The following is a 9,615-nucleotide window of genomic DNA, read 5'->3' as shown; positions in this document are numbered from 1 at the left end:
ATTAGAAACAAGGCCAAACTTGTTTGCAAAGGATATGCTCAACAAGAAGGTATAGATTTTGAGGAAACTTTTGCACCTGTTGCTAGACTTGAAGCCATAAGGATGTTTCTTGCTCTTTCTAGTTTTCAGAAATTCAAAGTATACAAAATGGATGTAAAATCTGCCTTTCTTAATGGAGACTTAGAAGAAGAAGTCTATATTGAGCAACCAGAAGGATTCATTCTTGGAAATAATGCAAAACTTGTATGCAGACTCAAAAAGTCTCTCTATGGTGTAAAACAAGCTCCAAGGGCCTAGTATTACCATCTTGACAAATATCTCCACCAACAAAGTTTTTGAAAGGGATCAACAGATAGAAATCTATATACAAAGATTGACAATGATAAATTGCTAATAATTGTTGTTTATGTTAATGATATCATTTTTTTTTGGCAATGAAGAATCCATGAGTCGGAATTTTGTTTCAATAATGCAGCAAGAATTTGAAATGTTCTTGCTTGGTGAGCTTACCTATTTTCTTGGTCTACAAGTTCAACAAAATAAAGATGGTATTTTTCTGTCACAAACCAAATATCTCAAACAGATCTTGAAAAAATACAGCATGGAAGATTCTAAACTAGTATGTACCCCAATGGTAACAGGATGCAGTCTCAACTTAAATGATGAATCAGCAGCAGTACATCAACCAACTTACAGATCCATGTTTGGAAGTCTGCTTTATCTAATAGGTACCCGACCTGACATCATGCATGCAATAGGAATGGTTGGAAGATTCCAAGCAAATCCAAAGGAATCACACCTTCAGGAAGTCAAAAGGATTTTCAAATATCTTCGAGGAACACAAAACTTTGGTTTATGGTATCCTAGAGATACAGATCTTACACTTCATGCATATACAGATGCAGATTGGGCAGGAAGTGTTGATGATAGAAAAAGCACTAGTGGTGGTGCATTCTATATGGATTCTAGGTTAGTGTCTTGGTTCAGCAAGAAACAAAGTTCAATTGCATTATCTACAGCGGAAGCAGAATACGTGGCTGCTACATCTTGCTGCACACAACTGCTTTGGATGATGCAAACATTGCAAGACATTCAGATCACATATACTCTGTTATGAATCCATCTCAAGAAAAGATAGAAAAGAAAGATCAACGCCTTAGAATTCAGCCTCTTCGAGGGGGCAACCTCCTTTACATTACATAAATGAACAATTCTTGGATGATACAAATGAAAAGACCTCCTTTCTATATATAGGAGTCTAAGGGGTTATAACATAATTAGAGCCGACATAACAATAATAATGTAAGGGCACAATAATAACAATAGTGGGCTTCTATGTGGCACAATAGTAACAATATGGGCACTACATGGGTACATCAATATAATAAGTGGGTTATACTAACAACAATAGGGGGTTACACTAGTAGTATAGGGGCCTAACATGCCCCTCTCCTTCAAAAAGCGTTGTTCTCAACACTTGAGTAGTTCTTGATGCTTCTGTATAAAATTCTTGTCCTCCCATGTGGAATATTCAACGGGTAAGTTCTTCCACTTGATGAAATACTCTGAAATTGATCGATTTCGTAGCTGTCGGGTTCTTGTTTCTATGATTGCTCCAGGTTCCAATATGATTTTTCCTTCCTCTTCAATTTTTGACAATATTGCTTGAATTGGGATCTTTTGCAACTTCTGAATAAGTGGCCATACTTCTTCGTCCTTCTTCCATTCATCCCTTGCTTCGTTTATCCAATTTGGTTGGATAATATAGTTAGCAAAAAACAATGCTTCCACATCCTCATCCTTGAAGAGTATTCTCATTCGGTAAGGTCGCCATTTTTTAAGTGCATGTAGTATTGCCAACATTTCCTTCTCATAAATAGCTTGCTTGCGATGTAGCAGTAAAAATACCCAATCACCTACATCAAAACATTTTTCACTACGATGTTGATCTACCTGTTGTTTCGTTTAATTTTGCACCGAAGTGGCGTTATCCTTTAAAAGTTGGAGAACTTGCTGTTGATGCTCAATGTGATCTTTCTCTGCTTGAACCTTTTTCTTCTTGATATGTCCTTCTATCTTTTGAGGAGTGGTAATTTCTTCCCATCCTTTACAAGATATGGTCGGATTCATTTCTTGATTCTCAATGTGATCTTTCACTTCTTGAACATTTTTCTTCTTGATGTGTCCTTCTATCTTGATAGTTTGAGGAGTGGTAATTTCGTCCATTGAATTACAAGATATGGTTGGATTCATTTTTTCTTTCTCGATGTGATCTTTCACTTCTTGCACCTTTTTCTTCTTGATATGTCCTTCTATCTTGAGAGTTTGAGGAGTGGTAATTCTTGCCAATGCTTTACAAGATATGGTCTGATTCATTTCTTCTTTCTCTGGGGTGGTGTCCTGGTGTATATCCTCTTCTTTTGATTTTTCTTGATCCTTTTCTTCCTCCTCTTCATATTCTATGTAAAATAATTTCTTCTCAGCACACCTATGATCTTTAGTGCATTTGCTATTACAATTGTAACAAAGCCCTTTTTCTCTTTTTTCTTCCAATTGTTGTGGTGTAACCCTTGTAGGTTGTGGAAGGCTGGGAGAAACAACACTTCCATCTTTATAGTTGTGAGGGGTATGCTTCCTGGTTTCCATAATTTTTCTTTCCATTATGTCACAAAGCCCTTTTACTCTTTCCAATTGTTGTGGTGTTGCTCTAAATAAGGTGTTGCTCTTTGTATCCTCATAATGTGCTATCATTTCCTCCGTGAAAATTGACCACGTAACAAGTTTTTTACGAGAACAAAGCCCTTCATACCATAAAAATTGATCTGGTTCTAAATATTAAGATGCAATACATACCTTTTGTAACAGTTGTACACCATGTAGATCAAAATATTGCTCCATTTGAAGTATCCAATTTACCGGATCCTTGCCATCAAACTTCCTCATCTTGCTTTTTCTTGATTTTATGAGCACGACCTTGAAACGACTGTAACTTTGTACTTTTCAATCACCTAGTTCTGAATTTGTGACCTGCAGTAACCCTCTGTGTCCTCTTTCCAATGCCACAAGTCTGACCCAAATTGGATTCTCCAAGGAAGAGTTATGCGAAATCTCCCACAGTGACTGGATTATAGACTAGTTCAGTAGAGCGAACTTGTACGATGTGCCACAAGTCACTGTTTTGACCTTTGGATCTAAAAAACACCCACGAGAAACTACAGTCCGTCATCTTTCTGTACCTTCTTACGAAACTTCAATCCGATCCCCAGACAGAAAGTTATGACGATTTTCCCCAGGTCACCTGTTTTGAATGTAATTCAGGAGTCTACAAAAAGACCAAATTCCTCAGATCATATCTCTGCAAATTTTGCGCTAAAAGCTCTGAAATTTGGACCCAAGATTCAGCGTGATTTCTTCTCAAATGGGTTTTTTTTGCGACTTCTGCAACATCACAGAAAACAAGTTATAGCAAAAATTCCACGATGACGTGTTTGTAGCAGCGAAACCCTAGAATCCAAAGCTCTGATACCAAATGTTATGAATCCAGCTCAAGAAAAGATAGAAAAGAAAGATCAATGCCTTAGAATTTAGCCTCTTCGAGGGGGAAACCTCCTTTACATTACATAAATGAACAATTCTTGGATGATACAAATGAAAAGACCTCCTTTCTATATATAGGAGTCTAAGGGGTTATAACATAATCAGAGCCGACATAACAATAATAATGTAAGGGCACAATAATAACAATAGTGGGCTTCTATGTGGCACAATAGTAACAATATGGGCACTACATGGGTACATCAATATAATAAGTGGGTTATACTAACAACAATAGGGGGTTACACTAGTAGTATAGGGGCCTAACATACTCCACCCATCTCCATTCTATGTGATAATACAAGTGCCATCATTATTTCAAAGAATCTAGTCATGCACTCCAAGACCAAGAACATACCCGTCATATCATTTTCTGCGTGAAAAAGTGCTTGAACAAAAGGTCAAATTGGAATATGTTCCCTCCAAAGAACATGTTGCCGATATATTCACTAAACCACTGCCCAGAGAGACATTTGAATATCTCAAACAGAAGCTGGGAGTAGTTGCTGCATCATCCTACTATTAAAATCCATTTTTTTGAGAAAGGTTGTTATACGCGAGTTTCATGAAGTGTAGTCGCGTACATACGCTGGTTTCTGTGGGCACAGTCGCGTATATGTTGGTTTGAGGAAAAGCAATGGGCCAGACTCAGGAGAAAGGGGTCTGATATGGTTCAGTGAATTATCTGCTCTGTTTGATGATGGTTACAATCTGCTGATGACATGTGGAAATATGTTGGTTCTCATAAGTTGTTGATAACTTGATGTATATCTGATTGATGATGATGCCTTGATAATTCTTCTGATATATGAAATGATCAGATCTGACAGTGAACATCTGGCACAGGTTCACGGGGAGCATATGCTTCTAATAATGCAATTTTGGCATTATCTTAGAAGATCTTGGTACAAATCCACATAGTTTTTTTGATTCAGGTGATTCTTTTTTATGGACATATACAAGTTGATGGTCTGGATGCTGTTCACAGATACTTATGGAGCAGATCACACATGGTGTATGATAGTTGTTGATGACTATCATGGTCTTGTTTATATTTTTTGTCTCTGTTATATCATGTATATCATTCAATAGGTCATATCAAGACCCATGATGTAATAATTTATCTCTGTCTATTGTAGTCTTTTGATGAGTCCCTTTTGAGCATATGATGTAATTTTGTACCCCCACTATGCATGGGAAGGATGATGTAATAATTGCTATATTTCAGTCATTGGTATATCCCCACTTGGTTGGGTGGATGATTCAAGTCTAGTATATCCCCACTTGGTTGGGAGAATGGATGTATGTATGAGTCATTGGTGATAGGGAGGTCAAACTCACTCAGTTGAGTTATAGACTCATGTTATTTTTGTTTGAAAATGTTTGTAGACTCTGCATGTGCTTAGGGGGAGCAAGGATGATATAGTACATCTCAGCGTGAACAAAGGGGGAGTTCAATTAGAGAATTCAGCATGTGCCTAGGGAGAGCATGATCAATATTCAGCTATTGAAAGTTGTCATTTTGGTCAGCCCTTTGCCCTTGATGTCAAAGGGGGAGAGTGACTTGGTGTTGTTGTTGCCATCAAGTCCAAAGGGGGAGATTGTTGGCATTATAATGTATGTTTTGTACTTGATGGAAATCCACTTGTAGCAGAACAACTCACTTGTATTTGGTAACTAGATGAATCTACAGAAGATATATCAGATGTGACAGAGTGCAGATGAAAGATCACAGTATAGCAGGTAAACAGCAAAGAATTATAGATCAGTCTTCACAGAATGAAGAAAGAGAGGTATACGCAGGTTCACCATTGACCAAGCCACGTAAACACGCAGGTTCACTGTATACAAGTTGCGTGTATCTACACACGCACTTTCACAAAAGGAAAAGTGCATATACCTTGGAAAACTAAGTTTTTGGTCCATGGTATTTTGATCCATGGTATTGGTCCAAGGCATCTGGTCTGAGGTATTTACCTTATGTATTTGGTCCAAGGTATTGGTCCTAAGTGGTTTTGGTCCATGGTATTGAGAAAGGCCTAAAACTACAGAAGGGGGAGAAGATCATTAGGCCAATGTGTGCAAGTATTGAATATCTGATGAAATGTGAGATCTAGTATGCAGGTTATTGGGTTATGATGCATTGCTGGATCTGAACAAAGGATGAACCTTAGTGGATGATGAGGAACTAGATCTAATGATGGATCAGGATCTTAAGGTGTAAAATGAACTATAATTATGTGTTTTTTCTCATAAATATTCTAGATCTGAATACTGACGCATATATTATTCTGTAAATGATATGATATGGGTATAACTGAAGTCTGGAATAGCTGTAGAATTATGAAATAATGTTTACAGATGTATACGCTGGTTGGCTTTGAGAAAAATGCGTATACACACAGGTTCGACACATGAAAGTAGCGTATACCTTATAAAATATGTCTTAGTTGCTGCTGTTTACTGTTGCAGAGTTCTGGGTTCTAGATTGGGTTCTGGTTACTGTAGTTTGGTGACATTAGTTTGAATGATCAAAGCAAGGCTAGTTGGTCCGGCCTCACTCCCCTACACCTAGAAAAACATGGCCATGTTTTCTTGGCATGGTGATCCAAGCCATGACTAAACAAAATAGACCACAAGTAAACCATGGGTATATCTCTGCAAAGGGGCCAAGAAAACCAATTAAATAGGGCTACTCAGAATATACCAAACACCATCAAAGAATGCAAATCCCCCCTCTTCCCCATACTAGAGGGCTAGTGAGTGGACTGCACCACCTCTAGACTTGTTCAACAAACACATAACAAATAAAACCTCACCAACTAGGATGATACAACACCACAAAATTATTCAAATTAAGGTTGGGGAGCCAGAGGCATGCAGCTTATCCTCTTGATGAAAACCAGAAAACACAAACCAATTGGGGGTACAAAGAGTTGAATGAAACGGTCCATACAGGCCAATGACCAGCAACCAACCAGGAGAAATCGAAAACGAGTAATTAACCAACAACCAACCAGGATGATAATTAAGAACTAGGTAACCCAAAAATGCATAATTACCTTTGAATTTATCCTGATGAAGCAAGGGATTCCGAGTTGCGAACCATCACTAGGATGGAAAACCTTCTACCACTCTTAATCCTCACCTAGTTGTGCATGAAGAATTACCACCTTCCTCGCACCAAAGTCCCAAGCTTTACGGGCTTGCTTTTTCCATCCGAAGATATGCACAACAGACAACCACTCTAACCAGTAACTTTCTTCATAAGTATTGAAAACCAGGCGTACAGGGCCGCTTGTAGACTTTTCCTATCACCCTTAGAGAATCTATAAAGAATGCATCAACAAAAAACTAGATAGAAGAAACAGGAGACCTAATATGGGACCAACCATAATATTTAACCTTAAGTCGCACGTATGGTGCATGGGGGTACATATCACACTGCTCCCCTCCTTAATTATTTTGGGATTCAATGGGGTGGCTAGTGCCCCACCCTAAGCTCCCCATCTCCATGCTCTTCCACCTCCATCAAGGTGACCTTTCTACTATTTTAATTAAATTGATTAATTAAAAGAAAGGTTAATGAACAAGTGCCATATAAAGTGAGTTATGGTTTGTATTTACAAATTAAGAATCTTTATGGTAAAGTGGAGGTAAATCTCGACAGTTAAGAATCTTGTTCGATGTTTTTTTTTAAATGTATATATGCTTAACTTATATGTCAATTATTTTTATAATTAATAATAATTTAAAATAAAGTTATAATTTAATTATTTTTTATGATTTCTTTTAATTTTAGCAATGGGAGATGTATATAATATTTTTGATGCTTATTATGGATTGATTCCTATGGCCATTTACCATCTGTTTAATTTATATGACTACGCTATATATATATATATATATATATATATATATATATATATATATATATATATATATATATATATATATATATATATATATATATAGATATATATATATAATCATGGAGTGAGATTCTTAGTCATGGAGATTTACCCCTTATCATGAAGATTCATAATTTGTAAAGGTGTTTTGTTATCATACCATGGCATATCAATACCACATGTCCAAAACAACATAACTCACTTCATATGACACTTATTCATATGATTTTTTTTTTCAATTAATCAAGACATGGCTACTTTGGGCATAAATCTCAATCTTTGATTTGTGTATACTACTATGAATATTCTAGAATATTTTGTGGAAGTTAACTTTTTACCATCCACCTAATAATTATTGATAGTTAAATTAAAATTTTGTAACCCCTATTCCAAAATAGACACACTTATCTATGTTATAATTCTCATAATGTGCCTATTTACCAACTATTGTACATCCAATAAACTAAGAATATCTAATATTTTTTATATTATTTACATATCTATATATCATAAAATTTCAACTTTTAAAATTTAATTTAATTACATTGATAGGCATATCTAATTTGAAACAAGGCCTTGACAATTTAATTTAATTATCAATAATTGAGTGGATGGCATGGATTATTTTAAACTATTATTAATTATAAAAATAATTATATATAAGTTAAACATATATACATTTTAAAAAATATGGGGTGGGATCCTTAATCATGGAGATTTACCACACTTATTGTGCAAATTCTAAATTTGTAATGAGGTTTTGTTACAATACCATGGCTTGTCAATACCACATGTTCTAAAAAAGATAACACACTTCATATGACACGTGTTCATATGCCATTTTTTAAATTCATCAAATTAATTAAAGGGGCAAAAAGAGCCTAACTACTTTGAAGATAAATATCAACCATTAATTTGTGTATACTATTGTGAATATTGTGTATACTACTATGAATATTCTAGAATATTTGTCGAGGTTACTAATTAAAATTTTGGAATAAGGCTTCCGAAATAGAGACACCTATGAGCTTAATAATGCACCTATTTTATTTTATTTTTATTAATAATAATGTGTGTGTGTGTATGTATATATATATATATTATTTAAATATTTATATATCGTAATTTGCAAATTTTTAAAATGTAATATAATTGTGTTGATAGGAAGAAGGGCTTTAAGGATTTAATTTAATTATTTATAATTATGAAGTGGATGGTAGGGATTTAACCTCCATGGAATATTCTAGAAATTGATCTCAAAAGTAATTTTGTCATTTCTATTCTTTTAATTAAATTGATTAATTAGAAAAATAATGTCATATGAACAATGTGTATAATATGAACATGGACTATGTTTTTTTGGAGACGTGTTATTGGTAATCCATGGTATTGGTCCATGGCATTATAAAAAAAGTTATTTATAGGTCAAAATTTTCCATGATAAGAATCTTGTTGCATAGTTTTTTTAAATGCAAATATGTTTAAGTTAGGTCTAATTTAATTCTTTTTATAATTATCAAGTATCCCATATTTGCAATTAACATTTTTTTTTGTTGCAATTGAATGGTAATTATTTACTAATATTTTTGCAAAGCATTATTTTCATTTAAATTCAAACAAGCTTCTAATGTATTTTCCTTTGTGTTTCAAAAACAAAATGGATCAAAGTTGCAACTAGAAAAAACGCGAAAGGAAAGTACCTAAAAATATTGTTTCTACCTCTCTTTGGTTAATTTTCTCCATATATATACTTATATTGTTGGTAACATAATAAATAACAATTTCTCTATTCTTAATTGAACATATCTATTTACCAAGTAAATACGAAATTGGTTTCCATGCTTCCACTGTACCTGGCTTCTTTTTTTTTTTACTTATTGTCAGTTCCAATGCAACAAATTCCTTGTAGCCCTAAGCAACAAAACATTATAGCATCAAAACCAAAAACTAATTAAATAAAGAAGCAACAAGGCAAGTCAATCTATACCTATAACTTATTCACATTTGTCATATGTGCAATATACACATCCACATTGTTTCCCTGTGACTAATTTTATTGTTCTTTACTTGCTCTCTATTTGTACATATGTCAAAGGAATCATAAAAATTT

The sequence above is a fragment of the Pinus tabuliformis genome, chromosome 7, assembly GCF_031772625.1.
Source record: "Pinus tabuliformis cultivar Carrire ecotype Pingquan chromosome 7, CPIR1, whole genome shotgun sequence".
Classification (NCBI taxonomy): Eukaryota; Viridiplantae; Streptophyta; class Pinopsida; order Pinales; family Pinaceae; genus Pinus; species Pinus tabuliformis.
The sequence above is the reverse complement of the archived record's forward strand: the minus strand, read 5'-3'. Positions refer to the sequence as shown.